This window comes from Hermetia illucens, chromosome 1 (assembly GCF_905115235.1).
Source record: "Hermetia illucens chromosome 1, iHerIll2.2.curated.20191125, whole genome shotgun sequence".
Classification (NCBI taxonomy): Eukaryota; Metazoa; Arthropoda; class Insecta; order Diptera; family Stratiomyidae; genus Hermetia; species Hermetia illucens.
This window is the reverse complement of record NC_051849.1, coordinates 155,133,500-155,148,571: the sequence shown is the minus strand read 5'-3', so window position 1 is coordinate 155,148,571 and position 15,072 is coordinate 155,133,500. Positions and strand designations below refer to the sequence as shown.

The 15,072-nt window shown below is 37.5% G+C and overlaps 1 protein-coding gene across 1 annotated transcript in view; it reads right to left on the bottom strand.

Moving 5' to 3' along the window:
* The window catches only part of LOC119661655, a 29,650-nt gene extending 25,809 nt beyond the window's left edge, over positions 1-3,841 (bottom strand). Inside the window, exon 1 of the mRNA XM_038071089.1 lies at positions 3,441-3,841. The gene's annotated coding sequence lies outside the window, so the exon portion shown is untranslated. The remainder of the gene's footprint in view (positions 1-3,440) is intronic.
* Between the last annotated feature and the right edge of the window lie 11,231 nt (positions 3,842-15,072).

The window sequence follows — 15,072 nt, the reverse complement described above, 5'->3', positions numbered from 1 at the left end:
TCCTGTTGATTGGGCACCACAAATATAACTTGCTGACTGTGAACCTGACTTAAAGGATAATTTCCTGATTCTGGAACCAACTTGTTTTATGAAACGTCAATAGGAATTTCATCTGGGCCAAAGGTAAGCCTTCAGATTCATACAGCAAACAATCCTGGCTCTATCGTTTGATAACTACGTACACAAAAAAGGGGCATAGGTCATGAGAATCCACCAACTACTGATAACGGGAAGATTTGCTAAAGAGAAAACTCGTATTACAGATATGGTTACCAAAAACTATTATAATAAAACTACTATTGAACCGTCGATTGATACATCCAGCGAGATAAACTCAAAACATTTAATTAACATAAACGATATCTATAAATTCTTCTCCTCAGATTGTCCAGAAGTGTACATCGGATAAATCAAATGGTTAGTTACCATATGATTCACCAAGCACATTAGGGAAGCTGATGCGAAAGTCAGAACAAAAGCAATGCTACAGAATCCACAATAGCCACACATACAAAGCCCATCGAATAGATATAAGGAATCTGCATATGGAAAATGGAAAAGGTTAATCAACTTGACGTTCATGAAAGTGTTTGGATCAATAGGCAGCCCTAGTAGTAGGTTTCATTATATTACATAACCTGCAAATCATTGTTATTTATGACAACGTCTGCTTCCCTCACTAATGACATGATCAAATTCTGTTTGTCCTTTTACACCACGCCACGTTCGTCGATCAATTTCCACGTTCCCGCAGTCAACCAAGTTCTCTAATGTTCTTTTCGGACACAGTAGCGAAGGTAACCGACCATCCGGTGATAGCCCCTTTGGATGTCGATTTTAGCACCAGTGTTGGGCATATTTGTATTTGTAAATACGAATACGAATAAATTAGCACGATGATTTCCTATGAATACGAATGCATTCGTTTTCGAAAAAGTGAATATCTCGGTATTTACACAAGTGAATACGAATACGGCTGTATTCTCACGTCCAAAAGTGAATACAAGCGTATTCGTATTTACGAGTATGAATACGAATTCTGTTTGGTAAATACCTGTATTTCCAGTGCAAAAACGATTTTTTTTGTATCGAAATATTATTATTCGTCTGGATAGCGAATATTAGTGCCTTAATGATCTGGTCATGTTGTACGTATCTATGATGGAGTGGGATTTAATATCCAATAAGAAGATTAAAAGACGTTGCAAGTGTAGACAAGTATGTTCATATAAATTTCAAAGATTATATCGCCTATCACCTCCCCGAACACAGCTTTTTTCAGAGCACAGTTTGACAATCAGACTATTTATAATCATCACAATATCACCCTTAGGAAGACTTTCTAAACTGGAAGCTTTTGTTCATAGAAAGAATCTCCGTTGGTTTGTAGCACTGCATACTTGTCATGCTCCTTGCCCTGCGCCGCAATCTCATGGACATGATCCTGTCAGAGACCGGCTCAGCAGTCAACAACAGCCCGACCCCGGATTCGCGTCAGCTACCACTAAGCTCTATTAGATCCAGAACGTCCAGCTTGTGTTGACGCGATTCTCACTCAGGTTGAAGAAATCGAGTATTTTGAGGGCCTTCGATGCCGTTGTCGAGGATTATGGACACATTCCAGTCATAAACTGATCTCAATAGTTAAGGGCCATAGTATAGGTTTGAGATTAGCAGGTTGCTAGCCCATAAATTTATATCCCTTTTAGACGTCCTTTATGACAAATAGGAAATGTTTTAAGTGTATTCTTAAACCTCAACTCAAACATCACGAGGTGGAGGGAAGTTACGTCATTGACTTAAACCCTAAATCAACAGAATCTATAATTTGCATTTTCACATTCACACATTGTCAATTCAATCCGTTTTCTATGTTCATTATTGCAATTCGAACTGGAAACGTTTCTAAGTCCTTAATAAATCAACCTTGTGGCTTGTTAAATTATCAGACACTAGATCCGTTCATAGAATTTCTCATAAAACTGTATAAGTTGTATTACATTTTTGCAAACAGGCCAGCTAGTGAGTGTCGTCTTTCTTAGGGGTTAATATCTTAGCAACCGATGGAGCAAGTGAATTCTCTTCCGAATTTTGGTGTGAACGGTTCAAAATCAAACTAAAGTCATAAAACTGTTTTTTTTTTTCATAAAGAAATTTGTTAATTCTTTACTTGACACAAGCGCAAATCAGAGAACATTTTTGTGGGGCTGACTTAGCTGCAGGCGGACCTACACGATCTCTATTTACCACTTCCCAATTTCTAGTTGATAAAAGTTAATTTCCCGTTTTCTGATCACCCCCGCCCCTCTAACTGTGTTATTATAAGTAGGTAAGTAAGAGAGCTTCACAAGAAAATCATAACGCCTTCACAAGTAAAATCAAAAACACAAAGGTGATCAAAACGACAAGAGAAACAGAAAAGAATAGAAAAATCAATACAGAAGAATATAAGTTGTTGGAAATTGAACAGACCATTATGCCCTTTTTGGAAAAAAAAACCGACGTTAGAAGCCGCTTGCTTCATATAATACATACATAAGTTTAGGCAAGACTAAGTTTTGTGCTATGAATGCACAGATTCCTTTCAGCAAATAGCTTTCAAGTCAACGCTCAGGTCACTATAGATAATTTTGTCAGACACTTCCCGCTCCTTTTTGTGTTGTTGACAATTTAAGGCCAAAGTATACCATTTTTCATATCAATGTTAAAAAAATGTATATTCAAATTTGAATTGACAAAATTTTTACCACGAGTCATATTTGGATGTAAACATTATGCATCATATTTTTTAAACTCTGTGGATGTATTTGAGGATATTCAACCTTTTATATGCAACTTTTTCGCTAGATTCACAATTCCCTGTACTACCTACATACTATGTTTCAATCGCGTCTCAAAAATTCATTATCTCTTTTCTGAACTTTTTCTGAACTCTGAAAGCTATCCACGTCTTTATTATTCTTAATTCCCCAGAGGCCTATTTAAAATACAGTTAAATTCAATCACAGAGTCTAAGCAATGATCTCATTTAAATCACTTAGTACATCACGCTGAACTTTCCATTAAATTCTCAGACTTGCCGCTAATAATACTATTTTCATTCTAGTCCATCATAATTCATATTTTTATTGTATTTTTGTATTTTTTTGTGAATTGATCTTATCACCAATAAAAGTTCAAAAGGTCAGCCGGCATTCGTCGATTCCGCGAATACTGTTTAAATGCTGCTCCTCGGTAGCAAACCGTGTTTATACTAAAGATTTTCAAAGCCGCCTCCATGATCAATTAAAACCAGATTAAAGGAATTAAAATAATGAAAAAAGGCAAGTCAACTCACTGATCTTTGTTTATTTATAAAAAAGAAAATTAAAATAGGAGACTGTGTATATAGGGCAATAAAATACGTAAATTATAATACATATCTGAATCATAATACTTACAGGAAAAATATAAAAAATTCCCGCAACGCACTGGGTAATGAACAGATTGCGATCTCGAATATTTCTTTGTCGGAAGTCAACGATCTCCAGAGTAAATAAGAACTTTAATTATAATTCAAACAAAATCTGTAACGATCACAACGCGTGGTATCTCGAAATCTATTTGGCACTTGATCCTGCTTCAGAAGATCAATGCACTATACTATTCTGCCCTCGACTGAACAATTAGGTGGACCATCTATAATCGATTGCACTGCCAAGAATTCGGAACGCACTACACCGCCGCAATTCGGAATAGAGATTGAATCAGACTACCAACTAGGCAAGAGCCTCTGACCAACTAACTCGAAGTGATCTTCACAGGATGCTGGAGGCAGCGCAACTACGCGTTCACTGCACGATCTCTGAATCTCCCATGGCCACCAGGAAAATATAGTCAGCACCCGAACACACACAAATTTCAAATTATCGATGGATGGGAAATTGGTTAAAGAAAAGTAAAAACATTTATATACGACGATATACACATTGTAATTATAAATTGAGAGTGATCTGTACTGGGGTGAAAAACCATTTAGAAATGGACATATGGGCACTTGCACTGGTCTTCTGTTTGCTTAATGCATTTGTGCTAACAGATGCACTTAAATGTGGGCGATTTATCTGAAAAGGGGAACTCTAATTAAATTTGATGGTTGTATGTTCAAAACGCACTAACATATACAGATCAACTGATCCCTTATAAATAAATGAGCATGTCGAACCGATGGGAAGTAAATTCGGTGCAGAATTTTCACTTAACGGCTACCAAATGGAAATGTTTATTACCGGAATTTTCGAATGAGGGAAACGAAATGTTTATAGGTATATTTCTTAAAAATAAGTACTGTCCATGTTTTCATAACAGATTATCAGGAAGGCGGAGATATCTAATTATCGTATTTTGTTGGAAAATCCCAAAATTGCCCTTTATTTGTGAATATAAATATTTTAAAATTTGTGTCATTAATATTATTCAGCGCAAAATCTTAAGTTATGTTTGAACTGTTATTAGTTAGGAATCTAGCACATCAACTTAATTTATGGCTACGGAAACACAAACTTAATAATGTTGAATGGTCTTCAATTGAAGAGAAGGATTTAAGGATTCAAGATTCAAACATGTAGTTTGTTGATAGAACGATGATTACCTTTATTTTACATTTTCATTTTATTATAAAAAAATGATTACTCTAAATATTCCTAACAGTAAAATGTTAAATATAACATTGTAATAACAGTTGCGTGAATTGCAATTTTTTTCAAAAGGTGGAAATTTTTTAAAGTTTGGCCTCAGGGTTCACTATCTCTGATATTGTGGGATTTCTACCCACTAAAACCACCTCTCGCCAAGCTACGACTGAGACTTCCCCGTCCGGCAGCTTTGTTTGCATATTTAGGTTTCGTTTTTATTGGGAGAAGACCCTGTGATCCACCCCAGCACTTTGGTTGGCTTCGCTTACTCAGTAGCTTATATTTTTAGGCATCCTTTATGTTAGCAAGTCATTTGGCTTTACACTTTTCAGTTGTCTCATTAATATTAGCAATACTAGTCAATTTTCAGACTTCGTTATTCTCATGTGATCGTAGTCGGTGGCTATGTTTAATTGCTTGGTCTGTATTTTCAGGTCCCCATACAGATCCTCAATATAAATGAATCAGGATTCGTCTACTATGCTTCTAAGCACTTTTTTGGAACGTTTGTATGACCTTCAGCTATGTATCTGCTTATAAATTAGCAGCTTGTTGTCCATGGTCAGCTGGGAATTCTTCCCCAATAGCCAATACATCTCTCTGTATCTGGCATTTAGCTCGTCCTTCTTTTTCAGGATGTATCTTTTCCAGCTGAGCTTAGCATCGAGTGTCATACCTTAATATTTGACATCGTTCGCCCGTGGCACATCTTGTTCATTTATAATGACTTTAGCTGGATTGTTTTTTTTGTTTGTGAAGTTAATGTATGCATGTTTTCGTTTAATTCTATTTTCCATTCCTTGGTCTATTCTACAATGTTGTCAAAAGCTGTTTGCAACTTTATTTTTCCGTTGTTTTACCCGTGGTAAGCATAGCAGTGATGTCCGCAAATGTCGCTATTTTGGCTTTCTTCACAGCAAGATATCTCATTGGTATACAACAGAAACAGTGACATAAACACACTGCCCTGGAGTACACAAGCTGCATTTTTTTCAGTTCAGGGTAGGTTCCTTCATATTTCACTCTGAATAGGCGCCCTGGAGATTCTTTTGCAATTTATACAACAGACCTCGATGCCACACTGCTTATCAAACGCCTAGACGACATCGAGAAAACTGGTGAGCACACTTGCTTTTTTCCATTGTATTTTCTATCCAATTCGTGATCCTGGGCATATGTTGGATCGTGGAATAATTTTCGTGGAAACCGAATTGGTGGTATTAGATTTCGATTAGATCGATTTGCTTCAGTCTCTTAAGGAAAAGCCTTTCAAATAGTTTGGCTGTAGTAGGGAGTAGCGATATTGGTCGATACGATTCGACTCTACTTGTCTCCTTCCCTGGTTTGGGAATCATTATATCACTTTCTATAGTCGAGCGACGTATTTTAATCTGAAAAATGCATTAATTATTTGTAATAATTTGACTAGAGCCTTTTCTGACAATTCTTTTAGTATTCTCCCATTTGTTTTAATTTCTGTCATCAGCTCACTTAGTTTTACACGACGTATTGGGCAATGGTTCACTTTTCTGACTGACGTTAACCGTGGATATGTATAGGCTGAAAGGTACTTTCTAGATACTTTGCAAACAGATCTGCCTTATCCTGTGCAGAACGAACCCATCGCCCATTTTCCTGTTTAATAGATGAAATCTATTGTCTGGGTTTTTTTAGATCTTTCGCGGCCTTCCACAGAGAATAGTCTATGTCTTTTTGTGCAAGATTTGAGAAATATTTGCTGAAGAACTCGTTTCTATATTTGTTAATTAAGAGGCCTTTAAGTTATTTGTCACAAAAGTTTAGGATTTTTTCCTTTTCATTAAGCAGTTTCTTTGCCATTGTTTCCGAGCACTACATTTCTCTGCAATTACTTCGCTCACCTCAGCAGGACAATTAGTATGTTTTATTCAGTCCATGATGAGCGGGAGTGCTTTTCCCAGCCCCTTGTTGTATCTTTATTGTTAGCAGATCGATCTCCTCCTAGAGTTGATAAGCAGTGTTGATTTGGTCATTTATACAAACGTTTTCTTAGATGTGCAAGGTATATATTTCGGGAAAAACTTACCCCCTTAAGGGGGTATATATATATATATAAATAAAATATAAATAAAAATTGTAGTTTGGAGGAAGCTTCTGGTTTATCAATTTTATGAGATTGATATTATGAATTTAAGTTGGTTGGTTTTGTTTGTTCAGGCATAAACATGTTGGCACCAGTAATGAAGACCCTGCCTTCGAGCACGTGATTATTCCCAGTCTGATCTCAAAAGTGTGTGACCTTGTAGCAACGTACCCCTTTCTTTCCAATATCGTTTACACATATATCGCATCGATTATACAGGAAGTACTGGTTTCGATGTTGTGAAGAATTGTTGGTCTACAGAGATGGATGTAGGCAGTAGTAACAGGACAGGAAATTAACTGTCTACTGGTCGAATTTGATAGCGAGTGTTGAATATTTTGAAGTTATTATAGCTAATCTGGTACCTTCTATGACATGCAGAATTGGAGTGACGTATATAGTAATATTTCAAGGCTCTAATCCAATTGGATTGTTGCACCACCCATTATTATTATAATATCACACAGGCTTCTTTCGACGATGTTCATATACCCATATATAATGAGCGAATGATTTACTGCCCTTAATTCTAAGCTGTTCGCGTTGGTAATGCCAGTAGATTGGGGCCTAGTGTTTCAGAAATGCCCTGGATTACATCGTTGATCTCGTTTGGCTGGATTAAGTCTAGCATTGGCGTATAGTGCGCGAAAGTGTTGTTATTCGAGCCCGGAACACCATGTTAACGAGTGATCCAAGTCTATATTGGCTCCCCTATATATTCTGACATTCATCAAAGCTGAAAGCTGGCGGTGTCCACGTATGTTTGTACACCGCTTTCCCCGCAAACCAGATAGTTCCAGTAACCATTATTGAATTGAATTGAATTAAATAGTCCGCAGTCCAGTATCATAAGTATTCTTATGTAAGCAATGGGAGCCAACGTATTGCCTGAAGACGGACTCCGTCCCTACTTGCCTCCAAGTATGATTTCGTTCATTCTACTACCCCGTAGAAGGTATCCTCCTCCGACTCTGCAGTCTCCCCTGTAGGACTGTGAATGTTAATGATGCTTCTATTTCTAAATTTGCCTCGCAAGCGCAGAGTGTTTAGCCTTTCGTTTATGTTTTCAAAGCCGATAACAGCAGGTTTCATTTTTAGGCTCACTAAGATGCCCACTATAATATATGGTATAGTAACTCTTCTCCAGAAAACCTGTCCCTATCCAGCACATTTCTTATAACGCAGTTACGTCAACCATATATTAGGACAGGGTATCGGCTAGTTGCTGGGCAGCATTCCATCTGTACAGGTAGCGCACGCTCCATAAGAAAAAGCGCAAATCGTTCGTCCGTTTTCGTTGCCGGGTTCTTCGTTGTAACATCCATCCTGGCCGAGGTTCCTTTTGTGGCTTCGTAACAAGTTATTTTCAATGTAGGGTTGTCAGCACTACCTAATCCCCAACCTGGAGGACCAGTTGGTACAATTGTTCCCCTTCTTTAGGCGCGGGAAATTCGCCTTCATCCTTCTCCGTCTGCAGTTCTTTGTTAAGAAAAAATTCTTGAGGATTCCAGCTCCACCAAATCTCTACAAACCACGGCACAACCTTTTATTGCTGTTCTTGGAGCATGACTAGCATGTTTATGGCACATATTTTATTCTCGGTAATTAGCGATTTGATAATCTCACGCTACTGGCTCGCAGTCCTCTTTGCTTGTGGGGAAGTGCATACAAACGACCAGTTCTTGGATCTCACCAAAAGATTCCGTTCAGGAACCTTCCCACCTTCCGAGCCTTATTCAGAGTCTTTCTATGTCCGGCAAACGCACGGTTGCTTTTAATGTTCTGACAATAGGCCAACCAGTACCGATTCCAGGTAGTGTTGATGACGGGCTTGCACCTTTTCAGGTAGTTCTTATAAGATTAGCGGTATTTGTGCCTATAGTAAATGTTGAAAACCTCCTTGGCCAGCTTCCTGAGGTTAAATAGATCTTCGTTCCATCACAATAGCAATATCTGGTGGGTGTATTTTGCAGGGCATATGACTTGGATATTCTGTTACCTTTAAAGTTTTTAGTAAGAGCCGCAGATTGTGATAAATTCAAAAAGTTTTTCATGCCAGAGGATTCGTTGGGGCATTTATAGAGGAGATGGTTTGTTAAACTGAGCGGTTAGAGATGAAGACCGGGTTGTTTCTGATCGCAAGTTTGTTGAGCTAAGCCTCGAATAATTCAATGCAGATGATTCAGCAGCAGATAAATGCTAGTACATATCTGGTCCCGCACACGAATCTGCAGAAACCGCTTGATATGATTTCTCTTTTTAGAAACCGTGCACCTAGAATATATTAGCGAAATGTTGGAATAGTCATCGATAACCATCTATTATATATTCGCATTGTCCTTCATCTTAATTCGAATATTGTTTATGTATTTACTATGTTTCTAGTTACCTATTAGCTCTGTTACTATGCAATATAGGAAACCGAAATGGTTCATAATTTATAGTCGAATAATTTGGAACTTTCGTGTTGCTTTTTGGTGGGTATATGCTGCTTCCATCAGTTGAGGCAAACACAACTTACGAACGAAGATGAAAAATTATAAGATCATGGTCACTTCTAAGGTTGACGTTTGCTTTTTTTGCAATATAAATGAAAAAAAGCGGCGATTGAATCTACCCCAGTGGTAACCTTTTCCTAATATAATTGATATGTCTGGGTATTTGAGATATATACCACTAGCAACGGGTATCCAAGAGCCATTTAATCTATACATTAACTCTGATAACCACCCGTTTGGAACATTATAACGGAATAAACATAATCATGAATGCAAATCAAAAGCTTACACAAAATATCTACATATATAAAGTAATAATACCATCAAAGTAATCAGATATTTATTCTCTTTGTTAATTCTTATATATTTATCTTGAATGTAGTGGCAAATTGTTATATATATGTACTGCTGTATGCAACTTGCATAGATTCCAATGGATAAATTTGTAATCTTGATTCATTCATAAAGAGTTCGATCCACATTAAATGTTATTCAAGTCAACTAGAACCAAGTACAACTATCAAAATTCGCTGATGACTTCCGAGTAATATCATGACTAATTTGGAACACCAACGAAGCAAATAGGAACGATAAACATCGCAATCAAAACTTACACCAATCATTTATTTTCAACGTGAACTGGGAAAGAACTTAAGTGTACAAGTAACTACTCCACTACTCCAAACCTCTTTTGTTCTAGTCAAGTGACTTACGTAACTGAGAACCCGGCTTAAGGAGTGCAACTGACAACCGAGACAATGGAGCATTTCAATTAGCAAAATAATAACGATTCGCGCCTTTTGGTAGCTAAAACTAAAATAGTTATTATCATCTATTTATTTGCTTCATCATTGGAGTTTTTTTTGTTCCTATGGTGGAACAAATTGGTAAATTGGTAAAGAATATTCAATTGCTAACCGCTTCAAAATCGATTTCTCTCCGTTTAGTCACCTGTTTATTGGCGGAAAATGTTTGCTTATACATATTCGTAATAAATTGAAATAAATTCCGGCTCAATTAAGTGAAAACTCCCATCTAAGAAAATAACACACCCCCACCCTTGTTATTATTTATAATATAACAAGGTATAAATATATATTTGTCACGATTCTTCATGCAATACAAAAGTAACTTTTCAATTGCATTCAGAACATAGCAAATATACGTATGCATATAATTAACCATCTAAGCCAGCTTCTGAGTATCTTTGAATATTTCAGGGTCCTTATGACTTATGAACTACGCCACCCATCTGCTGCTCAATCGAATCGAAGTAACACAATACCACCGCGAATGGCACCAAAAATGTTAAGGTTCCAGACATTGTGTTGTGTACTGATATTGCATTTCAAAAGCTACAAAATTGCCTATAAGCTTACAAAGGACGCAGGCGTCAATCAAGGATCTTTGATACTGTAGAGATGACAGATTAAAAAAAAACAAATAATCAGATTCATTAGAATAGGGAATATTTTTTTTTAAAGTTCAGAGATCGAATAAATATTCCTTGAACTGATTCAATTGCATGACAAAAAAATATGGTAAAGGGACCAAAGGATATTCGAAAATATTACGAACGAATTATAAAAGATAACTGAAGCATGGATATTCATGAATTAATAGGTGGAACGAAGGATAAGATAGTCTGAATTGACTCTCAAACGTAACAGTGAGATCTTTGTACAGGGCAATCACTAGCTAGCTAGCAGGCTGACCATAGTAAACATGTGCCGGGGAAGAGATTTTTAGTGAATAACGTAGTGAGTAGCATTTCCTTATATTAAGTGGCGACTTGTTCTGAACACAGCCCCCGATATAATGTGTCACGGTTTGACTGAAGGCTACATACTCTGATCAATGAACGGATGGACTATTGTTCACATAAAAGCTACGAAAGGTAAATAAGGAAGGAAGAATGGGCTGAGGCTGGAGCCATGTGGTAGAGGAAAATAGATAAGAAAATCAACCATTGAAAGAAACACAATTTACTCTACTACCTAGATAAAAGCTCAATCAGGACAGAATGACAAGACGAAAGGTCGCTATTATACGTTCAAACATTTTTGGAAAAGGATCAAAAGAGGCGTATACCACGCATGTAATGTCAAATTGTTTATGTAAAAAGACAGTACAAACTTGGTTTCGCATGTGCGGAAAGATATTATCGTTATAAATATGTCGAAGGAAAGGGAGATGTTATATTTACATTTTTTTAGGAAGGGGTTTGAAATATCATCGGGACCGCAATGGAATGAACTGTCTAAAAGCTGATGGAAATGACCCCGAAGAAGCTCACAAGTTGAATTAGAAGAATAAGTAGTTCGATCAGCGGATTTTGTATTAGCAGCGGAAATTGTGGGCGTGTGACCAAACGAGTCTAAACTGCCGTCGTTCGAGTGTGCTTTAAATGTGAGCCCCAAAAAATGAAACGGCTTTCGTTCTCAAAACTTATCCTACCGAAAAATCTGAAAAACAGAATCACAGTGATGCATGTACACGAAATCTAGCCCTGAAAATACATCCCGTTTCGATATCTACACCCCGATCAGGCATTCGATAGAGCCAAATGGCGAAACCGACCACGACGAGCCGACCCCGCTTGTGAACGGGACAAAAACTGAAGAAAAAGAAGAAGAAGTACTATATTTTAGAAATTTACCCAAAAACTCCCCTTAAGTTCATGGTAAAAGTACAATATTTGGGATCAGCATAAGGGACAATATAATTCTGAGAAGTTTGAAGTAAATCCAAATACAGAAGGTGAATGTTTTCCATTTCATGTATTTCTATTTCATCTACGTTATAGATGTAGTTACTTTGATATTCTGAGTTTAAGAAGGGCCAAATATTCACCAACCAACTATTACCAGCTTGGCAGTTAGCGTCAGTTACTTCCCCGTTCGTTTTATGAAAAGAAAGACTTTCCATCTACGAAGCCACCCAGAAGTAACTTCGACATAATCAACGTTAAACATTTGAGTGAGTTTGATGGCATTTTCTTTTAACATCGGGCCTTTAATAATACAATTGCAGGGATGTGCCTGTCAACAACAATTTAATACGTAGATTTGAATAAGTAATCGGGTTGCAAAATTGTCACTAATACAGAACTTGAACATCAAATAGATGTAAACCGTTTATATCCGAAGCATCCAGCTTTCGATATTCTGACTTGTGCGTCCTTCTGTCTGTCACACCCGATTTATTAGGAAACGGCTGAGGCTATTCTCACGAAATTTGAGTTTACATTTTTTGATACAATATGGTCATGTGGGGTATCCAAAGAAAGGGATCGATTAGTACTTTTCGAAAATGATTATTTATGATATTGGGAAGGGGAATGATGGCTCAAAGTGTATGTCGGAACCTCCTTAAGTTCATCTTAGAAGCACAATACAATAATACAATACAATAATAATAAAATACATAATTTTGGAAAGTTTGAAGGAAATTCAACTATTATTAACAAAGTTACAGAAGGTCAAAATTTTGTATTTCACTTTTTCCAATAGTATCCTATCCCAATGGGTAACAATGCCTTATCTATAACAGTCGCACCATGCGCTAGAATCTTGTGTGTCGTAGGATGCCACGGATACAGAATTATATAAAGCTACTTCGAAATATATTAGAATTTGTGGCATCATTTTCCATTTTTTGCTTAAATTGTTAACATTCATTTTTAAGGTTTTGTGGAAAACAAAACCTTATTAAAATCCGTTTACTGTCTATCCTCTCGGAGATCGTAGCAACGATTGGCACCAAATTTGGTGGAAAAATGAGAACTGTGAACGCTCACGCATACAGTGAGTTATATACTTTTACCTCGAATTTAAGGGGAGGTCCCCATACATGCAAAAGGAGGGTGTACATTTTTTTTTCACCAAATATAATCATGTGGGATATCAAATGAAAGTACATTTACATTTCTGAACCCGGTATATTACGTGGCATGTACTAATGGGACAAATGCACACTCAAATATCTCTATATAAGAAATACACAAAACCTTTCTTACTTGAAGCGTCCAGCTTACGGTTTACCGACTTGTTTGCTCTTTGTAGAATGCTGAAGTTAGGATAAAGTTTTTAATGGCACTTCTGATTATCATATTACCTTGGAGAAAGATCAGCTTCCACAAAACCTTATTAAAATCGGTTTACTATCTGTCTGTCTATCCGTCTATCCGTCACACGCAAAGGTGGGAACTCTGAACGCTCACACATACAGTGAGTTAGTATTTAAGGGGGGTCCCAATTTATGCAAAACATTTTTTCCACCAAATATAGTCATGTGGGGTATCAAACGAAAGGTATCGGTTAGTACTTTCCAAACCTGGTCTTAGTTTTGATATTTGTTGGAAAGGCGGGAAGTTCGGGGGGTCGAAAGTGATTATTTATTTAACGGGACCATTCTCAGAAACTGCCCAAACGAAAACTCTGAAGGCTCCAAAATACCTTCCACACCGATATCCTTTCAAATAAAGTTAATAATAGCATATTACTATAATTTTCGGTAATTGGCTGGAGAACCCCCTTAAGTTCATCCACGCAGCAGTGTAGGCTATAATAAAGAGCTCGATGCTACCAAGTTTGGTGAAATCACACTATTACTAACAAAGCTATAATAGGTCAAAGTTGTCACTTCTTTGGAAATTCAGGATTTGAATGTTAATATCACCCGAAAGTGAATGTTCTCACATAATATATGCGTTTATTACGTGTTAGGCACTAATGGAAATGGGAAATTCACACTCATATGTCTTTATAGAAGAAATACACAAAACCTTTCTATACCTAAAGCGTTCAGCTTCCGGTTTCACGACTTGTTTAACTTTACCTCCTTGTACGGTTTTGTATACTTTTTTTCCAGACGATTAAAATTTTGTTTGTGTAGCGTGTATTAATACATCACTATCTTTTGCTCAATTCATTAAACAATTTTGATGGTCGACCAGAATTGGTAAGCTACGCTCTTGGTACTTCAAAAATCTTTCTTAGCCTTTCGTCGTTAATATGAAAGAATCTAGCCTCCGTTTTATGTGCCGTTTTCCACCATTATTTCTGACTTCCAATGTGAAAATTTGTACTTCAGCTTCTTGACTTAATCATCAGAATATTTTTCATTAGATAAAAGCCAGATTTAGTGAATGTCTCCATGACTATCCCATAGGACCTGAGTTCAGTATGAGTCTCAGAGCGAGACCATCACACCTCAACACGGCAGTTAATTGCTGGACTGCGCTTCAAACTACTACTTCAACAATGACGATATAATCTTACTCAGGGAGGCTTTCGCAGGGTTGGAGAGCTGCGACCTCCTCAGTTCAACAGCAACAGCGGGAGAGTTTTCTTGCTGGTCGAACGGCAGATACTCTGAATAAACCGCCTGAGAATATCGATGAGCATTGGGCCACCATCGAAGGTGCTCTTTTCCCGGGTGCTTCACAGGTCGTCGACCATGTCCCGCAGGGGCGTCATAAGATCTGGCTGACTGCGCAATCATGAAAGCGGATCGATGAACCGAAGGAATTGAAGGCCCTACTGATCGCTGCGAGCGATGGCGGGCGTAATGCGCTCAAACTCCGATACGGAAGGAAATCCCGGGAAGTTCAGCGTAATCTACGCCGTGACAAGAGAGAATTTACCATTACGCTAGTCAAGGAAATCGAAAATGCCGCAGATCGCAATGATTTCAGGAATGTATACCGCATCACGAAAGAGCTTGCATATGGTCGCAAATCTTTGGCTAGTCTCTTGGAGGACGTCATCGTTCAACT